The following is a 10,616-nucleotide window of genomic DNA, read 5'->3' as shown; positions in this document are numbered from 1 at the left end:
TCCTATCCATGATCTTGAGTTAGCAGCCATTGTTCACGCCTTGAAGATTTGGCGTCATTATTTGTATGGGGTTCATTGTGAGATCTATACTGAACACCGGAGTCTGCAGTATCTGTTAAAGCAGAAGGATCTTAATTTGCGTTAGCAAAGATGGTTGGAGCTTCTTAAGGACTATGATATCACTATTTTGTACCATCCGGGGAAGGCCAATGTGGTGGCCGATGCTTTGAGTCGTCGGGCAGAGAGTTTGGGGAGTTTAGCATATCTTCCAGTAGCAGAGAGACCTTTGGCATTAGATGTTCAGACCTTAGCAGGCCAGCTTGTCAGATTGGATATTTCAAAGCCTAGTCGGGTATTGGCTTGTGTGGTCTCCAGGTCTTCTCTTTATAACCGTATCAGGGAACGTCAGTATAATGAACCTCACTTGCTTGTTCTTCAGGACAGGGTTCGGAGAGGTGATTCTAGAGATGTGACTATTGGTGATGATGGGGTGCTGAGAATGCAGGGCCGGATATGTATGCCTAATGTAGATGGGCTTCGAGAGCTGATTCTTGAGGAGGCCCACAACTCGCGGTATTCCATCTATCTGGGTGCCGCGAAGATGTACCAGGATTTGAGGAAGCACTATTGGTGGAGGCGGATGAATAAGGATATAGTTGGGTTTGTGGCTCGGTGTCTAAACTGTCAGCAGGTTAAGTATGAGCATCAGAGACCGGGTGGCTTGCTTCAGAGGTTAGAGATCCCAGAGTGGAAGTGGGAGCGGATCACTATAGACTTTGTAGTTGGGATCCCACGGACTTCGAGGAAGTTCGACGCTATTTGGGTTATTGTGGATTGGCTGACCAAGTCCGCGCACTTCATTCCAGTTGGTACTACTTACTCTTCAGAGCGGTTGGATGGAATTTACATCTGAGAGATCGTTCGCCTGCATGGTGTCCCAGTTTCTATCATTTCAGATAGGGGTACTCAGTTCACATCGCAGTTTTGGAGGGTCGTGCAACGAGAGTTGGGTACTCAGGTTGAGTTAAGCACAACTTTTCACCCTCAGACGGATGGGCAGTCCGAGCGCACTATTCATATATTGGAGGACATGTTGTGTGCTTGTGTCATTGACTTTGGGGATTCATGGGACCAGTTTCTGCCACTCGCGGAGTTTGCCTATAAAAACAGTTATCAGTCGAGTATTCAAATGGCTCCGTATGAGGCTTTGTATGGGAGGAGGTGTAGATCTCTGGTTGGATAGTTTGAGCCGGGTGAGGCTAGGCTCTTAGGTACAGACTTGGTCCAGGATGCATTAGATAAGGTCAAATTGATTCAGGAGCGGCTTCGCACGGCGCAGCCCAGGCAGAAGAGTTACGCGGATAGGAAGGTCCATGATGTGTCTTTTATGGTTGGGGAGAAGGTTTTGCTGAAGGTATCACCCATGAAGGGTGTTATGAGGTTTGGGAAAAGGGGGAAGTTGAGCCACCGGTTCATTGGGCCTTTTGAGGTGCTTTAGAGGATAGGAGAGGTGGCTTATAAGCTTGCCTTGCCACCCAGCTTGTCGAGTGTGCATCCAGTGTTTCATGTTTCCATTCTCCGGAAGTATATTGGAGATCCGTCCCATGTTTTGGATTTCAGCACGGTTCAGTTGGAGGGTGATATGACTTATGATGTGGAGCCGGTGGCTATTTTAGATCGGCAGGTTTGAAGGTTGAGGTCAAAGGATATAGCTTCAGTGAAGGTGCAATGGAGAGGTCAGCCTATGGAGGATGCCACCTGGGAGACCGAGCGGGAGATGCGGAGCAGATATCCATGCCTATTCGAGACTCCAGGTATGTTTCTAGACCCGTTCGAGGACAAACGAATGTTTAAGAGGGGGAGGATGTAACGATCCGGCCGATCGTTTCGAGAGTTATAACCCCGTTTTCCCCATTTCTACTTCTTTTTGTGTTATTCAGCTATATTATGTTATATCGGGTTAGTTGGTTCGGGTCCGAAAGGAACTCGGAGTGAATTGAGATACTTAGTCTCTTAAGTAGAAACTTAAGTTGAAAAAGTCAACCGGATGTTGACCTATGTGTAAACGATCTCGGATTTGAATTCTGATGGTTCCGCTAGCTCCGTTAGGTGATTTTGGACTTAGGAGTGCATCCGGAATATGATTTGGAGGTCCGTGGTAGAATTAGGCTTGAATTAGCGAAATTGGAAATTTGACGATTTCAGTCGGCAGTGGAAAAATTTGATATCGGGGTCGGAATGGAATTCCGGATGTTGGAGTAGGTTCGTAGTGTCATTTGTGACGTGTGTGCAAAATTTGAGGTCATTCGGACGTGGTTTGCTTGGTTTTGGCATCGGTTGCTGAATTTGGAAATTTAGAAGTTCTTAGGCTTGAATCCGACGGTAATTTGATGATTTGATGTTGTTTTGAGTGATTCGAAGGTTCGACTAAGTTGGTATGTTGATATATTACTTGTTGGTATTTTTGGTTGAGGTCCCGAGGGCCTCGGGGTGATTCCGGGTGGTTAACGAATTTGTTGAAGTTGGAAATTGAAGCTCGAGTTGCTTCTTCTACTATTTCCGCACTTGTGGAAGAAAGGGTCACAGGTGCGAGGCCGCTGGTGCGCGTGGGGAGTGCGCAGGTGCAGGAGAAGCTGGGCCAAGTCTGGGAACACAGGTGCGAAGAATTGGCCGCATCTACTAGCCCGCAGGTGCGAGGCTTTGAGCGCAGATGCGGAGATGAGAAGTTTGGACTGGTTTCGCAGATGCGCACCTGGGATCGCAGATGTGAGTCCGCAGGTGCGAGGAAGTGGTCCGCAGGTGCGGAATCTGGGTGATTAAGTGAGTTGCGTAGGTGAGGCTTTTTGGACCGCAGGTGCGGTCACGCGGGTGTGAGAAAATTGCCACAGGTGCGAAAAACCTGGGCAGAAACCATAATTAGAACCCTTCGCGAATTTTAGTCATTCTTCACAATTTCAACTCGGTTTTTGGAGCTTTTGGGAGAGGGTTGAAGAGGGAATCAAGGGGATTTTGTTGAGGTAAGTTACTTGAGCCCTAATACTTGTATATATGGTGATTTTCCGTTGTTTTAATCATGGTAATTTGTAAAAATGAGGGGTTAGGGCTTGGAATTTTTGGAGAGTGATTTAAGGATTTGAAGGACCAAACGATGTCGGATTTTGATGAATTTGGTATGGTTAGACTCGTGAGTGAATGAGCTTTCTAGTTTTGTAAATTTTGTCGGATTTCGAGATGTGGGCCCGGGGGCTGTATTTGAGCCAATTTCGAGTTTTTGGTCTAATTATGTAGTTTTTCTTGTGGAATTCATTCCATTAGCGCGTATTGATGGTATTGTACTGATTGTGAATAGATTCGGAGCATTTGGAGGCCGAGTCCAGAGGCAAGATCATTGCGGGTTAGAGATTTGACCGATTTGAGGTAAGTAACGATTGTAAATCTGGTCCTGAGGGTATGAAGCCCCGGATTTTGTATCATTCTACTATTTTGAAGTGATGCACATGCTAGGTGACGGGCGTGTGAGCGTGCACTGTTGGGGATTTGTGACTTGGTCCGTCCCGTAGCAACTGTAAAGTTGCATACTTTGTTGAAACCATTTGATACTTATATGTTTTAGAAAGAATTTTTGTAAATTAGGCTGAATGCCATGTTTGGGCCTTGCGCCAATGCTGTTTGGACCCTTAGGGGCTGTTTCTTACCATCCTCTCACTATTTTGGATTGAAAATCTATACTCTATCATGTTTATACTTGTTTACCGCATAGCTCAGTTTTATGACTCTATTTTGATGCATATAAATATTTTGGGCCAAATGCCCTGTTTTACTGAAATGTCCGAGTGGCCTAATTTTTGAGGATGAGTGTGGATCGGGGATGCCCGCCTGCAGCATACTTATGACTGAGTGAGGCCGAGGGCCTGATTGGTGAGGATGAGTGTGGATTGGGGTTGCCCGCCTGCAGCATACTTTATTATTATCGCACATGAGTTGTCCGTGCAGATTATAGCGCTTGGGCTGAAGGAGCCCCTCCGGAGTCTGTACATACCCCCAGTGAGCGCAGGTACCTACTGAGTCTGAGTGCCGAGTGCTGAGTGACTGGGAAGCAAGAGTGATTGTGAGGTATGCCCGAGTGGCAAGACTGATTGTGAGGTATGCCCGAGTGACACGAGTGACTGTGAGGTTTGCCCGAGGGGCTGTATATGAGTGATGTTTTTTCCGAGGGGCTGTTTATGATTTCATCATTTTTGCTCACCTTTGCATTGAGCCTTTGTTTGAGAAACTGTTGAAAAAATGTCTTTAAATGATTTTTTTTTTACTGGAACTGGGTTTAAACGCGATGTTTGATTCAAATCCTGATTTTTTTAAGAGCATGTGGTATTTTACTGAGATTTTCTGATATGAACGTTATATGCTTTATTGCTCGTCACTACTGCTCAATCTTTATTTATTGTTGTTACTTACTGTGTTGGCGTACTCACGTTACTCCCTGCACCTTGTGTGTAGATCCAGGTGTAGCTGGACATGGTAGCGGTTATTGAGTGTTCTGGTTGCAGATTTTTTTGGAGATAGCAAGGTAGCTGTTTGGTGATCGCAACCCTTGCTCTTCTCTCTCTTATCTTCCTCTAGTTGTATTTAGCTATTTTATGGGCTGAGTTAGCCTTGATATTATTAGACAGATTGTAGTATATGCTCATGACTAGTGACATCCCGATGTCAGGCTTTTCTTTTTCGCACTTCTATTTTTCTTTGATTTAAAATCTTTAAATGGAAATTTTATGTTAAATAATCTTTAAATTTTCTTTGAAATGAATATATCGATTTGTTTTGGAAATGAGTCGGCTTGCCTAGTTCCACGATAGGCGCCATCACGACAGAGGTTAGTTTGGGTCGTGACAGATGTACCTGGTGAAGAGAGACTCGTTTCAAAAATTCTTCGATAGTGCGAAGATTCTATGCGTATCCACACTGAGACCGATCCTTTCTATCAACTCTTTGATCAATGAAACCGGCGAACAAATTGAACAAAATATTGTGGTGAAATTTTTCTCAAAAATATCAACTCAATGTTAGAAGAACAAGAAATACTTTTCTTGTAATGGTATTCTCTCTCTTGGCTTGTATTGCACTCTCACTTTCACAAGGTGATTCTTCTTCTCAAAAATTGCTACGGCAAATGTTTTCCATCACCCTTTATATAACATTACCTATAAACTATTTTTCTATTTGGTTGAGGTAATGATTTACTTAGGGTAAAAGTTTATTCCAAAATAAACTTCAAGAAATTTTATGAAAAATTAGAAAATCATGTAACTAATGAAAACGTGACTGCCGAGTCCTTCACGTGATTCCTCTAACTCAAAGTTGGATTATCTTATTTATGAACTTTTCATATTAAGGAAAATATTAATCCCATTCCAATTGGGATGAAACTGCCGACAAGTCCCTTTGTGGACTTTACATGTTAGTTATTCAATTCAAATTTGGATTCTAACTTATTTTGGGTCGTAACAATATTATATATATACTATTATATAAATAAATATTAATTAAATATATCACATATATATTTCAACCAATAGATATAATTTAATTTTCTATTCCAAATAGAAAATTTTAATTTATTCACAATATTAATTATATCATCTGTGCTAGCAAAGAATATAATAATATTTTATTTGGACTAATAATTTAAATTATTTGACTAACTAAATTCTATAGTTTAATTACCAAACAATAAAATAATTAATCCTTTAGCAAAGAGCAGAACACTCATTAGTGTGCGACCTCATAGGTTCAATACTAAACTGGTAGTAAATTGATCACATCAATATACTAATCAAGGGTGGCGTCTAGCAACACTCCTTAACGACCGGATAGAATGAAGTATACAATTTACTCTCAAGAACCTATAGAAGAATAATATAATAATTCCTTCTGTCCTTATAGCTCTGGATCACCTTAGGATATGGTTCAACTATCAAATCCTAATAGGCGACCAACTATGTGTTCATGTCGAATATAATCGACCATTAAATGACCTAAGAAACTCTTTTCTTCTTTCATTCAATTGCCCTGGCCAAGGTCTTAGTTTGGTCGTTTATAATTTATGATAACATAGAGCTTAAACTCATTACCAAGAGTTGACAGATTCTATCTTGTTCAATCATTAATTCTACAAGCATTTAATCATACCCAATATTCTTTCAACTATCGCCCTAGGGCCATAGGTGTCTAGTATCAAAGCACAATAAATAACTTGTCAATTACTATGCCGATCTCAGGTCAAAGGAAACTCTTACATCACATTCTTCAAGAGAATATCCTATTGACGGTTTATGGTAATTCTAACCATTAGGAATTATCCAATGAGTCGGTTCAATGATCATATCTCTATATGCATCATCTATCTATGTGATTTAGTTAATGAGATAAACTAATCTTTATCCCATAAAGACGATCAAATAAATATTGATCTAACCGGATTACTAATGTCCAAATTAATAATCCTACGATCAAAAACAAATTTAGATTAAGCTAGTAAAGTTGTCAGCGCGATGCGCGGTCGAATATAATACCAATAAATTTAAGTTTTATCTAATTAAAAAATTCACAAAATATTAAGAATATAAAAGACTAAAAGGAAAATTTAGATAAATTTCATTTTAAGACTACTAATTATGAAAATAAAAATATTTAAATTATAATTATTCGTATATTAAAAGATGATAATATATAAATGAAATACAAACTTTTATATTAGCAGAACAATTGTCTCTTGTCCTGTCAACTTAAATTTAATACCTTTCTTGTTTTCGGAGACTACATATGACCATGTATTTAAAATAAATAAATTTAAAACTTTTATTATAAATATCTAAAAGTAGATTGTATAAATTAAATATTTCAAACTAATACTTACGATGTAATCTAGACATAAATTTAGAACACAATTGACGTTTATCTTTGACAAAAACAAACCCTTTTGTCGCAAGGGTATCAGATAACAAATAACTTTTTCCAGTAAAGAGAATAACTTTTGGGTAAGAAATATTTTACTCCTGCCCAAAAAATTAGTTCTTGATGGAAAATGTATGCTCTATCAACCATTCTTTTGGTTCGTTAAATAATCTTATTTAAAATAATATAATAATTATCTGTATGCACAAAATGTGGAAGCATGAATTGAAGGACAAAATGACAGGTTTGTAATGACTAAAAAGTACACATCTGAAACAACTTACATAAACATATGCAAGTTTCCTTTCTAGAAATAATATACTCATACATACTTATAACTTCAATCATAGATATATATTTTCAAACCAAAAATCAATGAAAATTGCACCTATATTTTTTTGTTTTACACTAATTAAAGGATTAAAATAAAAGAGGTAGTCCCAGCAGTACAACAAAAAAATGCATAAAGTAAACCGGTGATGCCTTTTGGCTATACTTCCTGCCACCGATTTTTATTCAACTTTTTGCATCTTCTTATTATAAACGTAACTTATGTGTATATTTTTTGTTTGTATGTTTTATTCATCACACACATATAAAGACCTTAAGTTTGAATGAATTAATAGCAACCGATTCTGAATAGCTTCTTTATTTACTTATCAGTAGAGGAAAAATAACCGCTTCATAGAGTTTAATTTGTTAAAATCCAAGAAACATTACAAAATGAGTTTATTATAGTACCGATCTTCGCACTAAATGTCAAATGCAGAAATAAAGTTTCTTCTTTTTTATTATATCGAAAAGAAATAGCCAATTTAAACCAATACGAAATGAGCCAACCCCACAAAACGAAAAAGGGAAAGAAAATACAGCGAAGTCTTGTGTCAAGCTTATCACTTCATGACTTGCCTCATTACTGTCAATCATTCTCATTGCGATGCGTCTTTTTATTTTACGCTTCATCTGCATCTAAATAATCCAAATAAAATAGTCAACATTTACTATTTTTAAATTATAAACTTCTAATAAGCAGAACATATGGAAAAGAAAGAAAGTAGGAAAACCTTGAAGTTCAGAAACTGCCAATAAAGAACTTTGCCTTTTTTCATTTTGTACTTCCTCTGCATCCCACAAACTAACCAGAGTAGTCAATTTTCACTATTCTAATCATAAAATTAGTATAAAGCAGAATATATATAAAAAAAGAAAGCAGACCTTGAAGTTGCAAAAGCTTCAAAGAGAGACCTTCCGTTGAGAGACGAAAGCAACGCAGTTCTGTTGACTGTTCGGTGCGCTTAAATAGGAACAAAGAATGGTTAGATATCAGAATTGACTGACTTTTGAAATCCAGTATAAATGACCTTGTTAAATACGGGAAGAGAAAAAGACGTTTCAAATATTTGAAGAGCACCTTTTACTGATGACTGTTTTCCAAAACGCATGGATAAAGTTGTAACCTATAGAATCTGTAAGGTCACATCTTTTAGAGAAAAAGAAATAACTAAGGGGAAATATGAGAAAAAATGCCAAAACAATGAGAGAAGAGATAAATAGTAATCTGTATATGGTCGAAATAGATTACGGCCTTCCTACGTTCGATCGAGTTCAAGTGATAAGAAGTCGGAGTGGGATTTTGGGAGTGAGCTCCGAAGACAGTACTAACTAGCCTCGAGTCCGAAGGCTGCTCGAGGAGCCGGCTCGATAACTTTATCGAGCCCGTGACCAAATCGATCCGCAAGGCATTGCTTCGAGGTCGGAAATGCGCGACGCCCATCCCGAAGGTCGAACTCGAGCCAAGACCGAAAGGCTCGACCCAGTAACGAGTTCGAGCCAGTATCCAAGAGAGAGAATCTTGGCGGGAATCGAGGAAGAGACAAATCATCATGGGTCTTCCACTATATGCTTTATTTTATTATTTTTTGTTATAAATAAAGTAATGACCCTCTACTATAAAAGGGGGATCCTTGTAAGCTATGGACAAACTGAATACACTGGAACAAAAGATTCCTCCTTGTGCTTGTTTTACTTCATTTTATTCGCTCTCTCTGATTCATTATTCCCACTGTCATAGTCAAGAATATTCGTATTGCTATCTCTCTATATGATTTGTATCAAAGGGTATCACGTATCCTTAGAATCATACATAAATTTAACGTTATCCGATTTTTCGGATAAACAGTTTGGCGCCCACCGTGGGCTAATTTTATTTCGAGTTCGAGCAAACACTCACTCGACCATTACGCCCACGGGCTACATTACTTCGAGTTCGAATCATTCACTCGACGACTAAGCCTACGGGATACTTTTATTTCGAGTTCGAGCAAGTATTCACTCGACCATTACGCCCACGGGCTACATTACTTCGAGTTCGAATCATTCACTTGACGACTAAAGCCTACGAGCTACTTTTATTTCGAGTTTGAGCAATCACTCACTCGACCATTACGCCCACGGGCTACATTACTTCGAGTTCGAATCATTCACTCGACGATTAAAGCCTACGGGCTACTTTTATTTCGAGTTCGAGCAAGCACTCACTCGACCATTACACCCGCGGGCTACATTACTTCTAGTTCGAATCATTCACTCGGCGACTAAAGCCTATGGGCTACTTTCATTTCTAGTTCAAGCAAGCACTCACTCCACTATTACGCCTACGAGTTATATTTCTTCGAGTTCGAATCATTGACTCAACTAGTAAGCCTAAGGGCTACGCTACTTCGAATCTGAAAAAACAATCAATCATAGAGACTACAAAGTCCAAATTTGATTAAATTGTTAAGATCCTTGTGAAAATATTTGTAAGGCACGTATAAAGTCTTCACAAGTCGGCCAAGTTGTCTATATACAAAAATTTCTACATGATTGATTACAAATGTAAAAAATTAAGAACTAAGCTTCCTGATCATCCTCAGGGGTGTTTGCTTCTCTGTCAGGCTCTTCCCCGTCCTCGGATCCGCTCTTGCTACCGTCATCATCATCATCACCGACATCTGACAAGCATTAAATACCTTGAAAGGCTAAATCGATGGGACATCTATCACATACGTCATAATCGATCCATGTTAAAACGTCAGCTTATAACCTGATCGAACCGTCGAAAATCATATCGATTCTCACCGCATCCTTCGTGAGAAATGAGGGGATTATCTATATATAGTCGAAATAGATTTCGGCATTCCTACGTTCGATTGAGTTCAAGTGGTAAGAAGTCGGGGTGGAATTTTGGGAGTGAGCTCCGAAGACAGTACTAACGAGCCTCGAATCCGAAGGCTACTCGAGGAGCCGGCTCGATAACCTTATCGAGCCCGTGACCAAATCGATCAGCAAGGCATTGCTTCGAGGTCGGAAATGCGCGACGCCCATCCCGAAGGTCGAACTCGATCCAAGACCGAAAGGCTCGACCCAGTAACGAGTTCGAGCCAGTATCGAGCTCACAGACAAGAGCCGTTGCAACCGCACCAAGAGAGAGAATCTTGGCGGGAATCGAGGAAGAGACAAATCATCATGGGTCCTCCACTATATGCTTTATTTTATTATTTTTTGTTATAAATAAAGTAATGACCCTCTACTATAAAAGGGGGATACTTGTAAGCTATGGACATACTGAATACACTGGAACAAAAGATACCTCCTTGTGCTTATTTTACTTCATTTTATTCGTT

At 39.5% G+C, this 10,616-nt stretch overlaps 1 long non-coding RNA gene across 1 annotated transcript; it reads right to left on the bottom strand.

Annotated features, from left to right (window-relative positions):
- Nucleotides 1-7,614: 7,614 nt before the first annotated feature.
- LOC142175542 (uncharacterized) lies at nt 7,615-8,281 on the bottom strand. The gene is made up of 3 exons (XR_012704664.1): nt 8,167-8,281; nt 8,016-8,086; nt 7,615-7,920 (listed from the first exon to the last, which is right to left on the bottom strand). It is a non-coding gene; the product is annotated as an uncharacterized LOC142175542 (long non-coding RNA).
- Between the last annotated feature and the right edge of the window lie 2,335 nt (nt 8,282-10,616).

Source organism: Nicotiana tabacum, chromosome 21 (assembly GCF_000715075.1).
Source record: "Nicotiana tabacum cultivar K326 chromosome 21, ASM71507v2, whole genome shotgun sequence".
NCBI lineage: Eukaryota > Viridiplantae > Streptophyta > Magnoliopsida > Solanales > Solanaceae > Nicotiana > Nicotiana tabacum.
Note: the sequence above shows the minus strand (reverse complement) of the source record. Positions and strands in the feature narration are given on the sequence as shown.